Source organism: Bos grunniens, chromosome 17 (genome assembly GCF_055505025.1).
Source record: "Bos grunniens cultivar Pamir isolate PY7600 chromosome 17, Bosgru_T2T1.0, whole genome shotgun sequence".
Lineage (NCBI taxonomy): Eukaryota > Metazoa > Chordata > Mammalia > Artiodactyla > Bovidae > Bos > Bos grunniens.
The window spans coordinates 58,056,406-58,081,708 of record NC_141181.1 but is presented as its reverse complement, the minus strand read 5'-3'; the positions used below and the strand labels follow the sequence as shown (position 1 = coordinate 58,081,708).

The following is a 25,303-nucleotide window of genomic DNA, read 5'->3' as shown; positions in this document are numbered from 1 at the left end:
CCTCCCCTGCCACACACACCCACACACACACCCTCCCTTGGTCTCTTCATACCAAGGAGAGATTTCTAGCCCTGATCAGGTTACTCTGCTCTGTGTTCTGGGGCTGGCAGCTGCGACTGGGGATCCCAAGGACTGTTCTCACTGCCCATCTATACCACAGCTTCTTCCTCTTCCCCCAAATCCCCCTGGCCCTGGCCCTGGCCCTGGCCCATGCCTGCAAGAGACACCAGGCACGGCTGCCTTCTCTTATGCATACGTCTGCCTCCCCAACTTGTTTGTGACACCCTGGAGGATACGGACAGTGTCTTGCTCACTCAGCCCCCAGAACTTGGCATGAGGTAAGTGCTGGGTCAGATGTAAGAGTTGGACCATAAAGAAGGCTTGAACGCTGAAGAATTGATGCTTTTGAATTGTAGTGCTGGAAAAGACTCTCAAGGGTCCCTTGGATGGCAAGGAGATCAAACCAGTCCATCCTAAAGGAAATCAACCCTGAATATTCATTGGAAGGACTGATGCAAAGAACAGACTCACTGAAAAAGACCCGTGAACTTCCAGATGTCCAAGCTGGTTTTAGCAAAGGCAGAGGAACCAGAGATCAAATTGCCAACATCCACTGAATCATTACAGAGAAGGCAATGGCAACCCACTCCAGTACTCTTGCCTGGAAATCCCATGGACAGAGGAGCCTGGTAGGCTGCAGTCCATGGGGTTGCAAAGAGTCGGACATGACTGAGTGACTTCACTTTCACTTTTCACTTTCATGCACTGGAGAAGGAAATGGCAACCCACTCCACTGTTCTTGCCTGGAGAATCTCAGGGACAGGGGAGCCTGGTGGGCTGCTGTCTATGGGGTCGCACAGAGTCCGACATGACTGAAGCGACTTAGCAGCACCAACAGCAGCTGAATCATCGAAAAAGCAAGAGAGTTCCAGAAAAACATCTATTTCTGCTTTATTGACTATGCCAAAGCCTTTGACTGTGTGGATCACAATAAACTGTGGAAAATTCTGAAGGAGATGGGAATACCAGACCACCTGACCTGCCTCTTGAGAAACCTGTATGCAGGTCAGGAAGCAACAGTTAAAACTGGATATGGAGCAACAGACTGGCTCCAAACAGGAAAAGGAGTATGTCAAGGCTGTATATTGTCACCCTGCTTATTTAACTTGTATGTAGAGTACATCATGAGAAACACTGGGCTGGAGGAAGCACAAGCTGGAATCAAGATTGCTGGGAGAAATATAAATAACCTCAGATATGCAGATGACACCACCCTTATGGCAGAAAGTGAAGAAGAACTAAAGAGCCTCTTGATGAAAATGAAAGAGGAGAGTGAAAAAGTTGGCTTAACGCTCAACATTCAGAAAACTAAGATCATGGCATCTGGCCCCATCACTTCATGGCAAATATATGGGGAAACAGTGGAAACAGTGGCTGACTTTATTTTTGGGGGCTCCAAAATCACTGCAGATGGTGATTGTAGCCGTGAAATTAAAAGATGCTTACTCCTTGGAAGGAAAGTTATGACCAACCTACACAGCATATTAAAAAGCAAAGACATTACTTTGTCAACAAAGGTCCATCTAGTCAAAGCTATGGTTTTTCCAGTAGTCATGTATGGATGTGAGAGTTGGACTATAAAGAAAGCTGAGCACAGAAGAATTGATGCTTTTGAACTGTGGTATTCGAGAAGGCTCTTGAGAGTCCCTTGGACTGCAAGGAGATCTAACCAGTCCATCCTAAAGGAGATCAGTCCTGAATATTCATTGGAAGGACTGATGCTGAAGCTGAAACTCCAAAACTTTGGCCACCTGATGCAAAGATCTGACTCACTGGAAAAGACCTTGATGCTGGGAAAGATTGAGGGCAGGAGGAGAAGGGGACAACAGAGGATAAGATGGTTGGATGGCATCACCGACTCAATGGACATGGATTTGGGTGGACTCCGGGAGTTGGTGATGGACAGGGAGGCGTGGCATGCTGCAGTTCATGGGGCCACAAAGAGTCAGACATGACTGAGCTATTGAACTGAACTGATGCTGGGAAAGACTGAAGGCAGGAGGAGAAGGGGGTGACGGAGGATGAGATGGTTGGAGGGCATCACTGACTTAATGGACCTGAGTTTGAGCAAATTCCAGGAAATAGTGAAGAGAGGGAAGGCTGGTGTGCTGTAGCCCATGGAGTCACAAAGAGTCGGATGTGACTAAGCGACTGAAGAACAACAAGGTGCTGGGTCATTAGAGAATTAACAATTGATAAATGCAATAATTGCAGCTACTCTGTGTTGGGTCTTTACTCTGTTGGGCACCATTCATTATAAGCACTTTCTCACTGAATTCTCACATAGCCAAATGATTAGAAGCTGTTGTTATTCCTGGGCGGTGGGGAATTATCTGTACTTTATGACTGGGGAAACCAAGGTTCAGAGAGCTTAAGCACGTTGCTCAAGGTCACACAGCAAATTCCTCCAAGGCCAGGGGCCTTCAGTGAACCACAGTGACAAAAATCACTGATCACAGACCATCGTAACAAACAGATAATCGGAACAGAATGAAATATTGCAAGAATTACCAGAATGTGACACAGAGACACAAAGTGAGCAAATACTTTTGGGAAAACAGCACCGAGAGACTTGCTGTTTCCTAAAGAATTTAGTACCACCGCTGGACAGCAGGCTCCCGTAGCACTGTGGCTGGGACCTTGGAATGATTTGATTTCTCATGTACAACTGCTCCTGGTCCAGAAGCAGGTGAGGGAGGCCTAGTCCAACCCCTGTGGGTCCTGCTGAGATCAGGGCTTGGGCTGGGGCGTGGGATGCATGCCCTCCCACCTGGGGGGCACCCCCAAGGTATGCACACTTCTGGGGTCAGCAGTTGGGATGGGAGGAGACTGGCCAGTTAATGGACCACTGCCCAGAGCCCCCTTTGGCTCTGAGCCAAAAGCCTCTTCGTTCCTTGGCACTGAATTGGGGGTGGTGGTGCTACTGGCTATTTTTGGCAGGTGAAGCCCCTGGGGAAGTGTCCCTTGTCTGTCTGTCTTTACTTCTCTTTAGTCTTTCCTGTCCCACGTTAATTATCCATTCCCCACCCCCACCACCATGCCAGGCACTGGGATAGAGCTGACAGTGACCATGGGTTCAGAGAGAGGATGGGCCCCATGGAAGACTCCAGCCCAGGCACGGCTCTCTCAAAGCTCCAGGGGGTTCTGCCCTTGTAGCTTTCCAGTGTGTCCCTTTAAGACTGGCCATGGGGATGCCACCTGCCACCCGGGAACACCACCTGACCTGACTGTAGTTGGGCGTGGTTCCATCTCGTCTTCTTCCTCATGCAAGAAAACCACACTGCAAAGTCCTGGTCAAACTTCATGACATCCCTTTGGGGTCAACCTCGGTCAGTCACCCAGAAATTGTCACGAGAGGCTGGAGCCCAGCCTACAGACACTTGTTCTTGTGAGCTTGTGTGGAGAGTTGTCTCTGTTGTATCTGACTGTTTGTGACCCTATGGACGGTAGCGCACCAGGCTCCTGTGCCCATGGGATTCTCCAGGCAAGAATACTGGAGTGGGCTGCCATTTCCTTCTCCAGGGGATCTTCCCAACCCAGGGATGAACCCGAGTCTCCTGCGTTGGCAGGTGGATTCTTTACTTCTGGGCCACTCAATTATCAAAGGGATCACAGATTCCAAGCCATCCTAACATGGTCCTGAGTTGCTATGAAGTCCCCTCTCATTAAGGTTGAATTAGGCTCCCCTAACCCTGCCACTTCCAATTCATATACTGATATCCTAACCCCCAGCACCACAGAATGTGACTTTATTTGGAAACAAGTCATTGCAGATGTATTAAATAGTTAGATGAGATCCTACTGGAGGGGAGTGGGAATTCAGTATGACTACTGTTCTATAAGAAGAACTCCACGTGAAGGCACAGAGGGAAGATGGTATGCAGACCGGGCCATGTCACTGACAGGTTGGGGAACCCTGATGCAGCCCGAGCTAAGCGAGGCACATGACGTGTTCTCATCTGCACCCCTCAGAAGGTGTCCCCCAACCTTGGTCTTGGACTTGCAGTCTCCAGGACTGTGAGGTGATACACTTCTATCACCAAAGCCACCCAGCGTGTGGGAATTTGTTACGATGGCCCTCGCAAATGAACACATCTCATATCCAGAGTGGTGAATGCCCTGCAGTCCAGCTGCAAAGTGGATTGCCACAGTCCCCTCGCATTTCAGAAGCGGGCGCCCAGCGATGTCAATCACATACGCCCGGTGTCCCCCAGCACTCTGGGCCTGAGCAAGGGGTGGACTTGGAACCTTTCCAGGCTGCTTCTTCCCTCCTTTCTGCTTTGGTGACATCTCCCACATTCTGTGGGTGGAGATGACAGAGGGAGACAAAGGCTGTCGAGGGCTCTAGTTGGCATGAGCTGGTCGGTTGGACAAACACCCTGTGGATAGTGGCCAAGCCCCCAGGAGGGGCCCGGGGACTGAAGTCACCTACATGAGCGGCTCCTGTGGCCCTATGCATGGGGAGACATCGCCACTGAGCCAGCAGCAGCCTGGTACTTCCCTGCCTATCAGAGTCATGGTGGAGCAGAACCCGCTACTGTGCCCCAGCCAGGAAACACAGCCTCTAGGTGACCAATTTCCTATGACTCCCACTGTTGCTCCTATTATTAGACAGTCTCAGAGTTCTAGGAATGAGAATGAGCATCCGACGAAAGGAAAGAATGCCCATGTGCTGCCATGAATGGGGCTGTCCCGCTGTTCTGTGCCACTGAGGCGAGCAGCCCACATCCCGCCACCTGGGGGCATCCTGCCCTGGAAATCTCAGGGGACTTTGGGAGAGACGGGTTCAGCACGCAGCCACACGCCCAGTGTGCCCCAAGGCAGGGAGCAGAGCGCATTGCAGTCACCTCCAGGATCTTACCAGGGAGTCCTGATGTATCTGCTCTGCTGCTGATCCACCCTCATGAGCTCTAGCCCAACAAAGACCCCACCTTACTGCATTTATCTGTGGGCTGTGTGTAATAACATCCTCTCACGTCAGAAGCATAGGTTAAAGGGACTCAGGTTCAAATCCTAGTTCTGCGGCTTACTGAATGATCCTAATCGAGTAACCTCACCTCTCTGAGCCTCAGTGTCTTCACCTGCAAACCAGGGCTTATTATACGTGGGATTGTTTTGTCTGGACAAAACAATGTGAATGCATGTAAGAGGGTTCATGCCATGCTCAGAACTTGGGAAATGTCCAAACAATGGTGGTGGTGGTGGTTTTTTCTTTTTTCTTAAAAATCAATTCATAGGTGCTTTAGAGCATTTTTTGTTGTTGTTTGTTTGTCCATAGAGAGATTTTTCAAACCGAGTCATCTATGGTTCGGAGAAGGTCAGACATGACTGAGCGACTTCACTTTCACTTTTCACTTTCATGCATTGGAGAAGGAAATGGCAACCCACTCCAGTGTTCTTGCCTGGAGAATCCCAGGGACGGGGGAGCCTGGTAGGCTACCGTCTATGGGATCACACAGAGTCGGACACGACGGAAGTGACTTAGCATAGCATAGCATAGCATCTATGGTTCCTTGGGTTTCCAAAATCTGAGATCACTAAAATGCTGATGTGAGCACCTGCATGGCTTATTCCTCGGCCCTAAGCCCAGGAGGTCTGGCCCTGGGCCCAGGGTGGTGTATGGACCTCCTGAGATGACATATGCAGTACAGAGTGTATGTGAAGTTTTCTTCAGAGGGAGGTTCTGGATGTTGTCAGATTTTCCAAGCAGTTCTCTGTCTACAAAGGGATCATCTCTGAGTATGCTCTGAATAGGTTGTTCGTGCCCAAGGGCTGGCCAAAGGGACCCATTGCTTACTGAGCCTGGGTGCCAAGTTGAAATACATTATCCCTATACTAACAATTGGGCAAAGTATGTACCATCATTCCCATTTTCCAGATGAGGAAACAGAGGCTTGGGGAGCTCAATCTGATAGCCAGACCCTGGACCTGGCCACTTGCTTGTCCCATGACTGGCTGGCACTGGCCAGGGATTTCAGCTCAGGACACTCTGATCCCAAGGTGAGTCCTGTCCTTAGTACTGTGGTGCCTTGGGGAAACCCAATGAGGTACCGCAGCCAGGAAGTGCCCTTGGTCAGAGCCTCAGAAGCTTGACCCCATAGACCTCACCAGGCATGGAGGCACCAGAGCCCACAGGACAATGATGCTCAGGTCCACGAAGACTCCACGTCCCCTCCAGGAAGGACGAGTGCACTTCCCTCTCCAAGCGCTCCCCCAGTGCCTGGCTTGCCCCCTGGTGGGCCTTCTCTCGTGCTCTGCTGTGGGCTACAAACCCCAGGCAGGCAGTTGTTAAAAGCCTGGGTCCTGGCTGTTGCTTGTCAGTCGCTCAGTCACATCTGACTCTTTGCGACCCCATGGACTGCAGGCTTCCCTGGCCTTTGCCATGTCCTAGAGTTTGCTCAAACTTATGTCCATTGAGTCGGTGATGCCATCCAACCATCTCATCATCTGTCATCCCCTTCTCCTCCTGCCCTCAATCTTTCCCAGCATCAGAGTCTTTTCCAATCAGTCGGCCCCTGGAGGCAGGGAGAATGCTGATTCTACCACTGATCAGCTCTGTGATTGAGTGACTCACCTCATCCCTCTGAGCCTCACTTTCTATGTTTATACAATGAAGCTAAATAGTACCTGCCTCACATGACAGGGTATTCTATTCTTCTTGTACTTTCTCCCATCAAGACCACCCTCTCTTCTCTCTCCATCTCCATCTATTTTCCTCTGAGCATGAACTCAATAAATGTTAGCAACAGTGACTGCTGTTGTTACTGTGTTGTTATCCACAGCGTGCACATTCACATCCGCTACTTTCCCCACATTTTAAGCTCCAGGAAGGCAATGATTGTTTATTTCCATGTCCCTAGCCCCTACCATAGTTGCTGGAGCGTAATACAGCATCAGGAAATGTTTGCAGCTGAACAATCAACTCAAAGAAAGTCCTGCTTACACCACTGACGGTTAACACCGAACATTCAGAGCCCCAGACGCACTTCATAAAAGTACAGTTTTCAGGAAGGTTCAGAGCAATTTTTGACTGATATATCCCTGCTAGGTTACTGGGGAGAGCTGGAGAAAGTTGGGACATGAACTTAACCTTAAGGCTATGTTCAATAGGACCAATTAAACCATCTTATGGCACATGTTTTGATATCTCCATCAACAATGGAATTTTAGGATGAAGGAAGCTTGTTGATATTTCTTATTATACTCTCCTTTTTGTTGTTGTTATTTAGTCGCTAGGTTGTGTCTGATTTTTTGCGACCTCATGGACTGTAGTCTGCCGCAGGGATTAAAAAGTCATCTACCTTCCATTCTTCTAACTGCAAACGTTTTCGCCCACCTGTATATCCATACCATCCTTCCAGTTATCCATCCATCCATGCATCCAAATATCCATTCAAACATTCATCTATCGATCTATCCATCCATCCATCCATTCAAATACCCATCTAAGCATTCATCTGTCTGTCCATTTATTTACCCATTCATCCATCTATCCATCCATTCATGCATACACCTATTAGTACATCTATCAACCTATACACCCATCATTAATGTATATATTGAACACTTTCCAGCTTCCAGGCATTGTGCTAGACATTGTTGTGACCTATCACTGAATAACCTATGGATCCCACTTCCAGAGAATTTACATTCAAGAGAAACAAACAAGTAAACAGGTGTTTTCAATTTGGCACGATATGGGTGGGATACGGTGGAGTGTGTATGAGAGTCTAAGGGAGGACATAAGACCTAGGAGAGTCCAGCAAGAGTTCCTGCCAGAGGCAATGTCTATGCTGAGGCAGGAAGGACCAGCAGGGGATGCTCTGTGGGGAGATGGGCTGTCCTGGCAGCAGGAGCCACAGGTGCAGAGGCGAGGGCAAGAGGAAATGTGCTGAGCTGGGGGAAAAGTTCTGTCCTGTCTGGATGGACTATGTGAAGTGAAGCTGGGAGGAATGAGAGAGTTGGCAAGAGTCCAGGGCCTTGAGTTGAGCTTGGACTTTGTCCCAAGAAACTGAGAAGCCATGGATGGTCATAAAGAGGCTTGAGTGAAGGGAGTGGCTTTAGAAACTTCCCTCTCACAGGAAATGGATTCTCTTTTTGAACAGGAATGGCACTTGGGAAGCAAGTCATCAAACTCAGAATGATACGAGAAAGTCTTCTTTCTTCTGAAATTTGCCGTCTCCTTTCCCAGAATCATTTTATGCCTGGCTGAAAATCCAGTGATCCTGGCAGGAGGGGAGGTAATGGTTCATTATCTCTCAGTCATTAATATTCTCCCTGAAGAAGCTTCCTTGAAGCTCTAATGGGAAATTCAGACCCCCAAGTCCAAGAGAGAATTTCTATAGAGCTTAATTACAGGCAATGATGTCTTTTGCTCATTCAGTAGTCATGTTCCATTTCCTACCCTGACCATAGTGGTGTTGGGGGCCTGTTGCCAGGTTAGGGGTACCTACTATAGCCAAGGCACAGAGCACAGGATACAGACTCACTGCCACCTACTGTGTGCCAAGCACTGCTGGATCCATGAGAAACCACATCAGGACCCTGTCTTCCAGAAGCTTATAACCATATTAGGTAGATAGGACCTGTGTATAGAATGAATCAGTGATCCGCATGGATCAGGCAAGAAAAAGAGGGAGAAGAAAAAGAAAACAAGATAGAACATCAAGGGCTCATCTGAAATGGTCATGGAGTCAAAATACCCTGCTTGTGGCTGATGAAATAAGAAATGAAAGTGGAAGGCATTTCTTGAAGTTGCCAAGGTAACCAACGTGGGACTGAATATAGTGATAGACTTCCATTGGGAGGACAGGGCAGGACATGTTGATAGATAAGGTCTAAGGTCCAGAAATCAATAAGCATCAAGTATATGCATGGGTTTGAGAGATTTGGAGATAACCACAGAAGAAACTCCTAGAAGACGTAAGAACGGGAACCCCTGGGAAGCTGACTAAGGGTAGGAAGGGGTGGGACAAGGAGCTACTTCCCAGTGAAAGGCTTTGTCTCCTGTTTATTTTTTACCATGTGAATGTTCTTAGATAAGAGATTTTAAACATTCAAATGGAGAGAAATCTTGGCTTAAAAGAGTCAGTGGCAAAAGCTACGTGCATGGTGCAGGCAGTTAACACCACTGGCTTTGGAGCAAAGGGTCTCTGGATACAATTAAGAGGGGCTGTGAACTTGTATGGGAAAAAATAATTACATCTTTATGTTATTAACCTCGAGCTGAAATTTAGCATTTGCTTTCCTTACAAATACAGGGGAAAAGCCACATCGGTATTATCAGACTTGTGACTTTATCACTGATAGAAAATAGTAGGTATTTTCATATTACCTTTTAGCTGTTAACAAATATCCCAAAATATTTATGCTCATCACTTCTTCAAATTCACAGTGTGTTAGGCTCACAGCTACTCATTTAGTTAATGCATAAAGAAACACACGTATTCTCTATTTGTTTTTTTATAAAAATACATTTTTAGTAACTACAACTCAACAAAATTGGTTCCTTCACAATCCTGTGTGTTATTTTTTATGCATTGAAAAACACTCTTCTGCCAAGGGGTCTGTGGGTTTTGCGAGAGGGCCAAAGGGTGTGTGGCATGAGATAGGTTGAAAAGCTTCTTTAGAGACAGGAGAGCAACTAGGGGTGAAGGTGTTTGATAAACTGGGGGGAAGAGGATTCACCTGTTGAGGGGAGCTGGGACTCAGGCTGATGGAGAGGAGGGTAGAGGGTGCTGATGGAAGGGATGTGCTGGTCACATAGAGGTATGATCACAGGAACAGCAGCAGCAGAAGCTGCAACTTCTGAGCTCACAAGGTTCCAGACCTTTCTGTTTGACCTTGACAATAACTGTAAGAAGGTTTCTAATTCAATTTCCCTTTCAGAGCCAAGGAAACACGGCTGCAGACATGTTCAGGGGCTTGTCTGAGGTCCCATAGCTGGGGAGTCATAGAGCTAGAATTCACACCATGATCACCTTATCCCAACTTGCTTGTCTGTACTGCCAAGTACGGTAGAAGGTCTCAGTTAACCGACCAAGAAGCTGAGGATGGGACAAGTCAAGGGAAGCCGAGCCCAGAATCCCAGCATGCCTGGGAAAAGCTGAGCCTCTTTCCTTGCCTGGCTTCCTGCTAATTCCTCTCTCCTGGCACCTCATGGCTCTGGGAGGCTCCAGAAACCCCATGCCAGTTCTCTGGGCATTACTGTTAAGCCCAAACTCTGCCTAATCTGCCTTCAGCCCACCACTCAGACCTTCTGTCCCATTTTAGCTTTGGAGCCCTCCCGGCATCAAATCTTAACCATAACCTCCTAACTGGGCCCCCTAACTAGAATGCACATTTCTTCATAATACTAGATGTACCTGAACTAACATTTCTGAAATTGGGGTTCCCTTGTTGTTGTTCAGTCAGTCAGTCATGTCCAACTCTGCGACCCCATGAACTGCAGCATGCCAGGCTTCCCTGACCTAACTGTCTCTCGGAGTTTGCTCAAACTCAGGTCCATTGAGTCAATGATGACATCCAACCATCTCATCCTCTGTTGTCCCCTTCTCCTCCTGCCCTCAATCTTTCCCAGAATCAGGGTCTTTTCCAATGAGTCGGCTCTTTGCATCAGGTGGCCAAAGTATTGGACAAATTATTGGCCAAAGTATTGGGGTCCCCACGGGGGTTCATAAGACACTCTGAACATTTAGAAGTGTTATCATTTATGTGTAGGACATGACCATCAGCCTTTCCTGGATCTGCTGATGACTGTCTCATATCTAGGAGCTGCCACATGATTCCAGTGACTGTTCTGTGATGATGGCAGCTGGGCTGAGCTGTCCTGCTTTAATTACTGCACAGGAATGAGAAGAAGCCACCGGCACGATACAGAAATGATCCTCCCCGTGCCTGGAGAAGGCCAAAGGCTGGAACACCATGTTATACAGACAGAGGGGTCTAAGCAGTGTGATGAGAGAGGGAGGGAAAATCAAGTCCTCACAGGGCCTGGCAGGCAGAACCTGGGGGACCCCAGAGGGCCTTCTGGTCCATGCATCATGTATTATACTTATGTTGCAAACAGAACTTCACTCAAGCCATCACTTACACGTTTTGAGCTCACATCTGATTTGCTCTGTAATTGGGATGGTGTTCAATTTGTGGATTTGCTTTGGTTTTGTAGGAATATAAGCATGAAGAACTCATACCTGCTGTTCTGCGGGTGCACAATTAAGCAGCATCATAATCAAAATATTTTACAACAACATTGAGGGAGAGTGTCTGTGAGAATGTGCCCTTGAAAAGTGTGCCATGTTTGAAAGACATGGACCTATATGCCATCTTTTGAATCGTTTTAAAGTTTTCCCTTTCCATTTCTTTATTCTCTATTGAAGTATAGTTGATTTACAATGATGTGTTAGTTTCTGGTGTACAGCAGAGTGGGTCAGATATATAAGTGTGTGTCTTCCCCATTATAGGTTAGTACAAGATATTGGTCTCTGTGCTATATAGTAGATCCTCGTTGGTTAACTATTTTTTTTTAATTAATTTTTTATCGGAGTATGGTTGCTTTACAATGCTGTGTTGGTTTCTTTAAATTTATTTTTAATTGAAGGATAATTGCTTTACAGCATTGTCTTGGTTTCTGCCAAACACGGTCAACTATTTTACAGACAGTGGCGTGTATCTGTTAATCCCAAACCCTGGTTTATCCCTGCCCAACCCCTCTCCCTGTTGGTAACCAAAAATTTGTTCCCTATATCTGTGAGTCTGTTTCTGTTTGGCAAATAGGTTCACTTGTATCGTTTCTTTGGATTCCACATACAAGTGATAAAGGATATTTGTCTTTCTCTGTCTGACTGACTTCTCTTAGTATGATGATCTCCAGGTCCGTCCATGTTGCTGCAACGGAAATCATTTCATTCTTTTTTTTATTATATGCTATCATCTTGCAGGCTACACCCACTGCTCAAAAACTGTTGCTCACTTAGAAGTAAATTCCAATCCTGCCAATCCCCATGGACAGGCTCTTCACTGCATCCAAATAGTTCGATTTAATCGTTTTCAGCTAGTCTCTGCCAGTTTCCATCCATGGCAGGTAAGGATAGGGGGTGCCAATGGCTCAAACCAGCACCTAAAACACCAATCAGTACCCGATGGGTAGCAACCACGACTAATACCAGCATCGTTGCTGGCTCATGGGACTGATGGAAGTGACACTCAATGGTATAAAAACGGTCTTTGCGTCTCACAACCTGGTCAAGAGAATACAGGAGAAAATGAGGTAAAGGTGCCAGCCAGAGTGGAGAAACACCTGGGAAGGAGACATGGGAGGCTCCATGATGACACAGGGAAGAACATTCTGGACTGGAAAGCACAGTCTTGAGGGGATGGCCCAGCTCCGTGTGACCTTGGACAAGCTACCTAACCTCTCTGAGCCTTTGGCTCTCAGTATGTGAAGGAGGACAAAGGATCATCCCAGTCTTGCCCACTTCACAGAGCAGGTGGGAAGAAGGCCAGAGAAGGGACAAGGAAGAAGGCAGTGACAGCAACGTGAAAGGCTACCATTACTATCACTAGAGTAGCAGTGACGAGGCAGAGCCAGAGAGATGCTCACAGAGCCAGTGAGGGAGGGAGAGGGAGGGAGAGACAGAGAAGGAGACCTTCATTGCCTCGACCGTCTGTCCCCTCCCCAATGCTAACTTGGAACTGTCCTGAGAGATTTCCCTCCCAGCTCCCGCCCTTGGCTGCATCCAGCTCACACAGGCTCCCTGGGGCTGTCTTGCTGGCTGCTGAGGTCCCAATTGGGAGGCCAGAGGGTCAGGTCACAGCCCTGCTAGAAGAGGAACCTCGTGGGGACAGAGCATTGACCGCCCAGAGCAGGGATGCCCAAGGCTGGGCCTTGCTAAGCTCAGACCACACCACTGGGGTTCCGGAGCTCAGCACTGACCCTCTGTTCCTCTGAATGTAAGAGAGTCACCACTTCTATCTTCCTGAGGGTACTCGGGGGGCCCCGAGGTTAAGGAAGATCCTTTGGGGGCGTTAGCTAATACGAAGATCCAGTGGGCAGAAGGCAGCTTGTTTCCTGAATCCATAGGGCTTGCTGGCCAATTGCACAACTGGCTTCCTTAAGACTGAATTTGTTTTCTCTGCTTTGGGGTCTGAGTCTTTCAAAATATTTGGTCTTTATTTGAGATAGTTTGTTTTTCTTGTAAGCAGCGAATGTCTCTGTATAATGCATTGTTCCAGGGGAATCCTGGTGAGCATTTGCAAACCCATTTTTTTCCCCCTAAATTTTTTGAATAATGAGCTCCACTTTGATTTAAACATTTTTATAAGAATTTTTCCTGTTAATTCTAAAGTGATTTTTTAAAAAAGACATTTGGCAGGAGTGGGTGTGGGTGAGGAATGTGTCAAAGTTACAGACTCATTCATCCCTAATGAAGTGGAAGGGAAGTGGAACCAGAGGAGAACGAGGATAAAAAAAGAAAGTAATAGAATCAAAGGAGAAAAGAAATAGTGTAATGGATGTGTGTGGGCTTTGAATGGGCATCTTGTTATGTGGGTAAGTGCTTGAGCTGGAACAGATACAGGGAGGAGCAGTCAGAGCTGGAATCTGGCCAGAAACAGAGTCCTGGGACCTGAAGGCACTGCCCCCACCTCCCTCTTGGCCTGGGGGCCTCAGTTGCCACATCTGTCGAATGGGTTGAAGCCATATTCCCAGGGCTGCTGGGGGTGGGGCAGGGAACAATGAATGAATAGGAAAAGTGCAAGCTGTAGGGTGCTGTGCACGCACGAGTGGCTTATTGGGGTGGGCAGGTGGGGGTTGGACTGAAGGGGATTCAAGACTCTTTCTGGCTCTTAGAATCCAGAATTTGATGAAAATACATAGACACACACTTGCAAGTATAGACCCATGCACACAGATACACTCCCACCCCCACACACACACCCTTTCACTTGCTGGTTCTCACACACCCTCACGTGTGCCTGTGTATGTACCACACACAGGCAAGCTCATTCATTACACACCCCCACACGGCCCCCACACACCATTCAATACACATGTGCATCCCCCCACCACAACTGCCCCCCCACACACCCTCACAGGGGCTTCCTCACCACATGTACTCACACACGCTCATACACATACCCTCCACACTCTTTATCACACACATTTGCCTTTAAACACATTCTTGCACACATCCACACCCTCCACAGCCCTGCACGCACATTCTCATGCACTCACGTGATCCTCAGTTAGACAGTCCCTCCTGGCCTGCACGCCACCTCCCTTTCCCAGCTGAGCTCTGGATGAAAAGTGAGGCAGGAGATGGATGGGCCCCAGGCTGGGCAGCTGGAGTTCGTCCCCTGTGGACAGACACTCCAAGATGGAGAGGAGGAGGAGCTGAGTCCTGCTCAGATAAGAGACCACGTATTCCGCATTGTCAAGGTCAAGGTGACCTTCCCAACTATGCTTGCCCAGAAAGGCTCCTTGGAGGTCAAAAGGGTGGGAGCGTCACCTCACGGTAAGTGATGTCAACCTACCCTTGCCTTTTTACCAGAATCCATCTTGGCTGAGAGGTGTGTGTGCACACGTGGGAGGATTCTGACTTAAACCAAATACGACCTTGGAATCAGGCAAAGCAAGACAAGTGGCCAAAGGAAACCAGGAAGAGATGCCCCAAAGAAGTGATTCAAGCTACCACGGCGGGTGCGCCTCTGAGTCCACCAACGTGTCTATTTACACATACGGTACTCTTCCTCCTAATAAACATTTTACTTGCTCCACTACTTTCCATCTTTGTGGGAATTCTTTTCTGCAAAGCCGAAGAGCAAGGGCCTTGTCATGGGCGACTGGTCTAGTGACTAGTACTTAGCGCTCACTGCCACTCTCTGGCTGGGAACTGAAACCTGGCTTCACGTCGCTGCAGGCCGAGGCCACCCAAGGTCAAAAGCAGAGTAGATCCTCTGTCCTCTGCCCATGCTGAGCTCATGCCTCACCGCCCTGAACCCAGGCCTCTGCCCGCCCCCCCACTCCTACCATGCCCAGAAACCGCTCAAAGCTTCCATCTTCTCAACCCCTTGGCCATGTCCCTCTTTCTGTCCCCTGTCCTTGGTGTTTAATGACCCCCCTCCCCACCACAAACTGAGTTCCATGAGATTAGGGATCCTTTCTGTCTTACAAACACATCCTCAGAGCCTGGCACACGTAGCCAGCGTTCTGGAAATAGCTGTTGAATAAATGAATGGATGGATGGATGGATGGTTGGACAAGGGTGTGGTGCCTAGGGGAAGAGACTGTCTGCTCAGACCCGGGCTCTGAGTTTTGGGAGCAAGGTGTGGGGAGACCATGGGGGCCTTCCCCCTCTCGGTCAGTTTCAGGGCACTGTTTCCTCCTGGGGACAACTCTGCTCCATCCACACGCATCCCCTCTTTGCCTCCACCTGAAGGACCCAAAGTACCGATGACACTCGGGACCTGACCCTGGCAGCCGTTTCTGGCTCGCCTCCCAGGGCTCCCAGGTCTCTCTGGGACTCGCGGGAAAGAACTAAACTCTGTAGGCTCACAGCACTCTATAACCTGACCCCACGTCCATCCACAAGCTCCACCATCTGCAGCATCCCAGCACTTACCGTGTGTCCCAGGAATGGGGCCACTCGGATCACATGCAAGTCCTACCCACTGTTCCAGGAGGGAGCCCCAGGTAGCATCCACAGCGGAGAGCCGACCAAGCAGAGGCTCCGGGAGGGAAGGACCTGGCCTGGGGCCGTCACCTGGCAAATGGCAGTGCTAGGATTTGAATCCAGGCCCCAGGCTGCTTGAGGCCACGTTTCCCTGACTTCCCACACTGGGTCTGGGGCCCCCTTCTGGCCTCCGCCAGCCCTCTGTGCTTCTCCACTGGGCCAGGGCACCCTCCCTCACCCGTCCACTGCCTGCCTCCTCCACCCCACTAGGAAATTCTCAGGGGCGGCACAGGAGGCCAATTTGGTGCCTTGCCCGAGTGTCCTTTGTCCAGCAATGTACGCACTCCCCAGCTGCTGATCTTTATTCCCGGAGAACGGCCTTATGTAGCCAAGCCGGTTTGTTGGGGAAAGATGACACCCCTCACCCTAACAGCACCAGTGACTAGCCAACATGGGGATCCTAAAGGCTCGCCCCCTTGCCTCAAGGTGGGATCAACTCCGCCGTGCCACTCACACTCTGGAGCCCCCATGGGGTCAGCTGAGCGTCTCCAGGCTTGTTAAGCCCCTTCGGCTGCCCTCTCCTGCTTCCCTCACTCTCCCTTTCTAGAAAGCATTCCCTCCACCTGTTAATCATTATAACCCCAGTGCCAAGATCAAGGCCAGGTGGCAGTATCCCTTACTGAAGGAAGGAGCCATTCCTTCTGCCCTCAGTGCAAAGGCTGTGTTGAGGATCAGTTCTTGGCAGAGGGAAGGAGCGTGGTTTACCATCGTCACCCCTCTAATCCTTGTGCCTTGACCAGTACCCTGCCTGGAGTAGGAGCTTAGTGAGTGTTTGCTGAGTGAGTGAATCAATGAATGAATCAATGAATGACTGCCTCATCTTTCCCCGGCCCCCATGCCTGCCTTTCTCCAAACATTTCAGGCCACCTCGCCTTCACCTGCCAGGTGACCTCACCTGCCATGTCCACCCTGGCTGGCTTTGACTTCACACCAAAGTGCTTTGCCAGCTGCCCACACACCCCAGGGTTTCACTGAGGGACCTTGGCCTCCTCCCCAAGGGCAGGGGATGAGAGGGAGCCCGGGCTGCACTGGGCCAGACCCCCACCCGAGATTCACACCCAGGCCATCTCTGCTCTGCTCTACTTTTGGACAAAAGTGCTCTGCGGCTGCAAAGACTCGGGAGCTCTTTGCATTTTCCAGCTGCCCCACCGCCCGCTTGAATGGGGCACATCCTCCCTTTTGTCGCCCCACTCAAATTTTGTTTGTAGATGTTCTGCTCATGTCCCTATCTAGACGGAAACTCCCTAAGGACTCTAGCCTAGAGGTTAAAAGCTTGGGCTCTGGAGCCAGAAAGGCCTGCGGCAGGTCATGAAGCCCCCTCACAGCCTCATTTTTGTATAGCTATGAAATGAGGAAGTAATAGGGCTGCCAGCTGACCTGGGCACAACTTCAAAAAGATGAATCCTGTATATGCCTGACTTGTGGAAAATAATAAGTGGCACCTTCTAGTATTTATTAGTTACCTGAGCAAGTGCCTCAGGCATACCTGGTAGTTAATCATCAAAATGATCACAATTTCCTTTGGAAAAGGAAGTTAAACCACGTGTGTGTGTAAAGCTCACCCTGTTCTTGTCATGACCACTGGGTTCCAATGAAAGTTACTAATTCCAGGTAAACACTGGGGACATTCTAGTGGCAGCTGCATGGCTAAATGGGGCCCTTATGCCTTGCTGCGAAAGGACCAGAGAAGGGCCCTCAAGGTTCTTCTGTTTCTTAAGCACCTGGCTTTCTTCCAGATCCAGGCTTGCTGTGTACAGACAGCAAGGAAAGTTGGAAGAGAGGATGATTTCTCATTTCCCACACTCGCTGGTGCAACTGCAGTGGCAAGCCCAGCATAGTGGTGCATAGCACTTGCTCCATAAATATTGTGGGGTGAATGAAGGAATAATTCCTTTTATGGATTAAAAGGAATGGATTTGAACTCTACCACGAAATGTCACCACCAAGTTTAGGGGTCTCTCAATCAATACTTGTGAGTGAGTGAATGAATTCCAGGTTCACTCTCACAATGCCAGTTCTGAGCCCAGGTTGTAGCCTGGAGGAGGCCTGTGATAAATATTTATGGAGGAATGAACTAGATCCAGTACTTCCCAGAAACCAGCTGAGCTTCAGCTGTGATCGCCCCCGCTCACCCCAGGCCCACAGACAACATTCCAGGGACCGAGCCTTCGGATTCCAGCCACCAGCCTGTCTTGGCCTCAGCCAGCCCAGTGGGAATGGTGCCTTGGACACAGAGCAAGTTCAGGGCCTGGGGCGCACGACTGGGACCTAGCTGGCTTGCCAGGGAGCTCGTGGGTGCTCCCCTTGGGAAACACTGCCCCCTAACCTCCACGATGGACTGAGCTGGCAAGAGCAGACTGCAACGACCCAGGGACACTGCCAAGGAGCCCCCGTCTGCACAGCACTGGCATCAATACAACCACACACATACACACAGATGGGACGTGTAGCTGTGCCCTGCTGCCCACAGGGCTCTCTGCCCGCAGCCCGTCCTTCCTCCTGAGCCCACGTGTCGGAGCCAACCACGTGTTGGAGCCACCATCCAGAACAGGCTCCAGTGATCCACACAGGTGATCCTCCTCAGCTCCTAAAGTCACCCCACGTGGTGCAAGCACGTGGACACGCACCAGCATAGCTCCATCCCCCCAGGGTCCGCCATCCTGTTCCAAATACACCTTGCCTCCGCCCCAAGCTGGCGGAGGCTGCAGATCACCCAGTGGTACCACCAAGGGACAATGCCATCTGTCACCAGGGACCCGGTTCATGGATAATAGCACACCTCTCAGCCAGGAACTGGGCCCACAGGTCAAAGTGTGGGCCCCAGGACAAGTCACCGTGTAGCTGGGAGGTACCGAGCTGGACCTCTCTCTGACCAGCCCCCTAGTCTGTGCCATGGGTTGGCAGCTGTCCCCTCCTTTGCCACTACTGGGACTGACTCCCCACTGGGTACCATGGGGTAGCTCGGACCCTGCAGAAGCCTGCATGCTGGATGACGCCCCAGAAGCCTCTGGGGTCCTAGGCCAGGGCCCTACTTGCCCCCGGCTGTGCACCGAACCATGCGGCACTCTGAAACCAGAGGACTCCCCCTGAGCTCTGGCTTGGGGAGGGAGCAGCCCCCCATGTCAGCTTCCTGCAGGGGTCTCATGCCAGGCAACCAAACGGGGCCACCCCACGACATGAGCTGGCGGGCTGGAGGAACATGCGTGGCCTTGGGTGCCCAGACGGGCTGGCACAAAGAACCAGTTCTTTCAGGGTGACGAGGAAAGAGTTGGGACCCTAAAGCCTCCCTCTGGGCTGACTGGCTCTTTGTTCACCCCTCAGGTCCCCTTCAGCCACAGGCGGGGGGTGGCCCCTGCAGCTGCACGATCCAGGGAGAAGGCCTCCAGGCTGGCATTTGGTCCCTGCAGGTCAAGCCAAAGCAAAGGGGGTCAGGGATGCTAGAAGCCTGAGATGCCCCAGCAAAGCAGAGACTGCAGTGAGCCCCTCTGCCCTACCACGGCCCAGTCGGGCTAGCCAGGCCCACCGGCCTGGGAGTGGGCCCCCCAACCTGGGTACTCACCGGCTCCGGCGAGGCCTCCTCCTGGCGTGGTGGCAGGCGCCCCTCTCAGGCTGTGCTCCCCATCTGGAGAGGCCAGCGGCACTAATCAGCCGCCTGGCGTGGCGTGAGCCTTGTGGCTGGGGCTTAATTGACACCAGGTGGCCCCTCCCCAGGGGCAGGCTGGGAGGCGGCTCTGCCGGGGCCAGGGGGTCAAAGCCGGGGCAAGGGGGCCTGCACCCAGGCCAGGCTGGTTCAGGCCTCCCCTGGAGAGACCGGGGCAGTCAGGCAGCCACTGGCCACCCCTCCCCTCCTCGCCTGCCGGCTGCCTCCATCACACACCCAGCCCGGCTTCCCTAGGCTCTGACCTTTCTTTCATTTCAGAGGCAGCAGTGGCAGTGACAGCCTCTGCCCAGGAGGAGGGTGGCTCAGGTTTCCCCCCAGCTGGCTGGGGGCAGCCGCGAGCATGTGTGCTGGGTCTGCAGTGGCCAGGCTGGGCCCGCAGGGTCCTGAGGAGGGCCACCCACTGCAATCACAAAGGATCCCCCAAACCATCTTTTATTGAACACTTACTACATGCCAGGCCCCTGCATGGTCCCCACACAGACCCCCCATTAACTCTCTTGGGCCCTGAAAGGTGGGTATTTATTTAACCCCACTTAGCAGATGAAAAAATAAAAAAAAATTCAAAGCTCAGAGAAGCTAAGCTTTGCCCCCAAGGTCACACAGCAGGAGAGGCACCAAAAGGGATTTTAGTTGCTACCTGCAAAGTGAGGAATCATTTTTTAGATAGGGAAATCGAGGCTCAGAGACAGGAAGCCAAGTCTCGAGGTCATAGAGCAAAGTGCGGAATTTGGATTTACCACCAGATGTATTGGGTCAGGCTGCCTGGAAAAACAAAGTCTGTGTGTATGCTGAAACATAAGCTTTCTTTTCTGACCCGCATGAGTCCCTGCCTGTATTAGGGCTCTGAGGTGGAGCCACAGGTGGACTTTAGGGGTAAGAACATTGGACATAGTATCAGGAGACCTCTGCTGAAGTTGCTGTGTGATCTTGAGCAAGTTACTCTACCTCTCTGGGCTTTGTTGAAGCTCCAGTGAACACCAAATGGGATGCCATGTCGAAAGGGCTTTGCGACTGGGACACACAGGGCAAGACTGGGGAGTGCTAAAGTGGTCCCTACTCTGTCCCCAGTACCCCTTCTCAGAGGCCCTGCACCCCTGCCCTAGCCCCTCACTGCCAGGGGCAGCAGCACCTAGCAGTTAAGAGCACACACGGGCTCTGCAACCACACAGACATGGGTTTAAGCCCTGGCTCTTCCTCACCAACTTGGGTGACCTTCAGAGGTCACTTCCCTTCTCCGGGGCTCAATTTTTCATCTCTAAGAGGTGCCAAAGAGGTGCTTCTCTGCCGGGGCTGTATAAGAATAAATGAGAAAATGCCAGCACCTGCCTCTTTACTCAATCACATCTACTGAACACCTACTGTGCGTGGGTTCCCACGCTGGGTGCTATGTGCCCTGCTGATGGAGACTGATGATAAATTTAAGACACATATAGGCGTAATTCCTTGTAGAATGTCCTCCAAAAATAGGAAGTAGTTGTTGCTTGTTGTCTATGCACTTACTCAACAAAGAACTTGTTGAGCACCTCCTATGGGCCAAGTACTCTTACAGGCACTGGGCATACAGCAGTGAACAGTGAGGATGGACCCCTGTCCACGTGGAGCTGACAATTTCTAATAATTAACCATGACAATCCATTGCAATAATAATTTTAAGACCATTCTCTGGCAACACACACACACGCACACATAAACTGTGTTCCCTGGTGTCCTCACTGGTAGAATAACATGCCTGTCTGCTGGGTCTGCCCCTCGGGGAGCTCCAGGGTGGAGCGTGCCATTCCAGAATGTTCTTAGGTCTAATCCTCAGTGAGGTTCATGGGCTCCTTTTTGGTGTGACTGACGGGCAATCTGGCCAGCAGCCCATCCCCCTTGCCCAGGCTCAGACCCCACGTGGGTTGGGAGAAGCTGAGCCCGTGACTCAGCTGGCCTGACCTGTCAGGCTGAGAAGGAAGCAAGCAGCTGGCTGGGCTGTGAGCCATGGGGTCCTTCCGAGCCAGACGTGGGGCAGGTGGCCAGGGTGAAGACTGGGGCTTCCAGATGGGAAGGGCTCTGAGTTAGGCGACTGCACCCTGGCCCCTGGTTATCTCACTAGTAAAGAGCATATTCTAGAAAGAAGCAGTGAGCGGGACTTCGCTGGCAGTCCAGTGGTCAAGATTTCACCTTCCAATGTAGGGGTGGGGGTTGTGGCTTCGATCCCTGATCGAGGAGCTAAGATCGCACATGCCTCATGGCCAAAACAAACAAAACGTAAAACAGAGAAGCAATGTTCATAACAAATTCAATAAAGACTTTAAAAATGGCCCACATCAAAAAAAATCTAAAAAAAAAAAGAAAAAGCAGTGAGAAATCACAGGATGTTCTGCTTTGTGAGGGAATGAGCTCCCCGTCAGTCAAAAGATTCCAGCAGGATGCTGTTAAGGGGACTCCAGAAATGGGGAAAGTGTTCTAGAAAAGCTAGTCGATTTCTCCCGACATCACCTTCTCCTGGAAGCTTTTTCTGAGTCCATCTCCCACACTAGTCAGGTGTTTCCCTGACCTCCCCCTACCCCTGGGTTCACTCTTGCCCCCAGTCAGCACTTACTGCCCTTTGCCAGAAGGGCCAGTTCACTTGTCCATCTTGCCCACAAAACTGAGCCCCATCTCCTCTGTCCCCTTTACACTATGAAACCCTCAGTACTCAAACACAGAGTGCGGCACACAGTAGGTGCTCAGCAAATGTTTCTTGTATTAAAAAATGTATCTATCGAAATGATGATCTACCATGCCCTTTCATACTTTGAGCATTTGGTACTTTGACAAGGAGGAGTCTTGCCATTTCACTCATTCATTTAACAAATATTTCCTGAGCACGTCCTATGTGCCAGGCACTGCCCTAGGCTCTGGGGATACAGCAGTGATAAAGACTGATTAAAAAATCCCTGTCTTCAGGGAGTCTACCTCCTCATGATTGTACCTTTAATTAGGTAATCTTCACAGGTGTTTTTATTAATAACAATAATAGCCATTGCCATACAGCACAGTTTCTAAACCTCAATGCTATTTATTGATTAGTGTTTGAGGTGGGAGCTGAACCCTGCATGGTAGGAGGTTTAGCAATATCTCTGCTTTCCACCATTAAATGCCACTAGCAACCTCCTCCCTCTAAGTGTGACACCCCAAATGTTTCTAGACATTGCCAATTGCTGTAGGGGAAAACACCACCCCTAGTTGCTAACCTTAGTTATCTGTGAAGCACCTACTATGGGATATGCACTTTGCATTCATTCATTTACTCCATCTCTAAAATAACTCTAGGAGGCAGGGGCAATTATTTTCATTTTACGGATGAGGAAACAGAAAAGATTAGTCATTTGCTTACGGCCCCAGATTTGCACATGCAGCCCTGTACACGTAGCTTACCAGCATCCCTGTGCAGAAGGCAGGGCTGGTGGACCTTGGGAGCCGGGATACCAGCTGCAGAGACCAATCTCGGAGTGGCATAGCGGGTTCCTTGCCTGGGCTCCAGGGGTCTGTCAGCCTGGAGCTGAATTCTTTTCTGGTTTCACCCTGTAGCCCCTTGCAGAGCACAGGGCCTGGCACTCAGAAGGCCTTCCAGGGCAGCAACAGATGGGAGAAATATGCTGCAAGCCAAAGACCTAATTATAAGCTTTCTAGTAGCCACTTTAAGAAGCTGAAAAGAAACAGGCAAAATTAATGATAGTAAGGTATTTTATTTAACCAGATCTAGTCGAAAATGATTACATCAATATGTAACCATTATACAAAATTGTTAAGAAGATAGTTTACATTCCTTTTGCTTTTTTTTTTTTTCACACCTTAGAAATCCACTGTGGATTGTACACATACATCTCCACTCAGACTCATTACACTTCAAGGGGTTTATAACCACAGGTAGTAAGAATCTGACTGTCAATGCAGGAGATGCAGGTTCGACTCCTGGGTTGGGAAGATTCCTTGGAGAAGGGAATGGCAACCTACTCCAGTATTGCCTGGAAAATCCATGGACAGAGGAGCCTGGCAGGCTAAAGTTCAGGGAGTTGCAAAGAATCAGATATGACTGAGTGAGTGAGCACATGCATGCATTCGAGAAAGTTTGTTGATCGTGGGAATGAACGCAGGAGGTAGGATATTCCGAGCGCAATGGATAAGGCATCCCTGGGCCCACAGAGCCTGTGGGCTGTCACATGGTACTGTCAGTTTTTCAGCTCACCTCTCTGTCTTCCAAGTTCATCTGTCTTGTTCTCCTTGGAGCCCAGCCCCAGAGCCTGGCTCTTGTAGGAGAAGCAGTGCAGTCTGGTGGCTTGGAATCAGAGGCCTGGTGCCTATCCTGGCTTAACTACACAGCTGAATGGCTCTGAGCCTCAGTGTTCTCATCTGGAAAGTGGGAGTGATGACAGTTTCGCTTGGTGCGGTGCACTCAGTGGAGTTTCCTGCCATTATGGCCATGTGGGCACTAAGGTGGTTAAACTCTATCCACATGCGGCAGGTCTGATGGAGACTTGCTTTTCAAACTTTAACCGTTAGTCACTCCGTCGTGTCTGACTCTTGCTGCCCCATGGACTGCAGCCCATCAGGGTCCTCTGTTCGTGGAATTCTCCAGGCAAGAATACTGGAGTGGGTAGCCATTTCTTTCTCCAGGAGATCTTCCTGACCCAGGGATCAAACCTGAGTCGCCTGCATTGCAGGCAGATTCTTAACCATCTGAAACAGGGAAGCCCAATTTTAACTAAATTTAAATGTAAATAACCACAAGTGGCTAGTGGCTACCGTGTATCAGCACAGTTTTGGAGCATCACTGCAGGGGACGAAGTCTAAACCTCCTGGCCCAAAGCAGGCCTTCCCCGCTTGGTGCCTGGTTTACCAGGCTGGAGAGGCTATACTGTGTGTGGAGGTCCCTTTACAGTACTCAGGGTACTGATGTGGGTGTGAGGAAATCACCTCAAGGTCCAGAAAAGAAGCCTCTGAGGGGATTGAAAGTGAAAGTGAAAGTGAAGTCACTCAGTTGTGTCTGACTCTTTGCAACCCCACGGGCTGTAGCCTACCAGGCTCCTCCCTCCATGGGATTCTCCAGGCAAGAGTACTGGAGTGGGTTGCTATTTTCCTTCTCCAGGGGGTCTTCCCAACCCAGGGTCTCCCGCATTCCAGGCAGATGCTTTAACCTCTGCTCCACCATGGACTCTGAGGGGATTAGGGTGGGGTTATTTGAAATGCAAATGCTGCTAAGCTGCTGCTAAGTCGTTTCAGTCGCTGTACAACCCGGCCAAGAACACTGGAGTGGGTTGCCATTTCCTTCTCCAATACGTGGAAGTAAAAAGTGAAAGTGAAGTTGCTGAGTCTTGTCCAACTCTTAGTGACCCCATGGACTGCGGCCCACCAGGCTCCTCCATCCATGGGATTTTCCAGGCAAGAGTACTGGAGTGGGGTATTTGAAATGCAAATATCTTGATACAATTTACTGGGATGCTGAGGGCCCTGAAAGCCTCAGAAGAACCTGCTCTCTCAGAGGTGCTGGAAGTCTCCAAGTTCATTCCGGCAAAGACCTTGCATCTTGAACATCAACCTTTGATGGGAAGATGAGAAAGAAAGAGAGGGTAGCTGGAACCAGGTAGCCCACAGACTTGAGGTAGGGGCAGGTGAGGCGGAGGCCACAGGATTGTTTAAACTGTGAGAAATGGGGAGGAAGGGTGACTGCCACCTTGAAATAGTGCTGGCCTTTCTGTGGGTAATCTATCATAAAACTGGTAACAACAGCTATCAGTTGTTGAGGGCTACCTCTGTGCCTGGCATGGAGTTAAATGGTTTAATGTGAATTATATCACTTACTGCTCACAATAACTCTATGGCATAGAGA

The 25,303-nt window shown here is 50.0% G+C and overlaps 1 protein-coding gene and 1 long non-coding RNA gene across 7 annotated transcripts in view; one reads left to right on the top strand and one right to left on the bottom strand.

The window, feature by feature from the left end:
- Positions 1-19,703, bottom strand: part of NOS1 (nitric oxide synthase 1) — a 196,357-nt gene extending 176,654 nt beyond the window's left edge. For 5 of the 6 annotated variants that reach the window (XM_086348007.1, XM_086348005.1, XM_086348009.1 and 2 more), the window contains exon 1: positions 19,351-19,703. The gene's annotated coding sequence lies outside the window, so the exon portion shown is untranslated. The remainder of the gene's footprint in view (positions 1-19,350) is intronic. The other variant, XM_086348006.1, reaches the window with a different exon arrangement.
- LOC147355487 (uncharacterized) lies at positions 1,004-14,838 on the top strand. Its single transcript, XR_015144567.1, has 2 exons — positions 1,004-14,503; positions 14,610-14,838. It is a non-coding gene; the product is annotated as an uncharacterized LOC147355487 (long non-coding RNA).
- Positions 19,704-25,303: the final 5,600 nt, after the last annotated feature.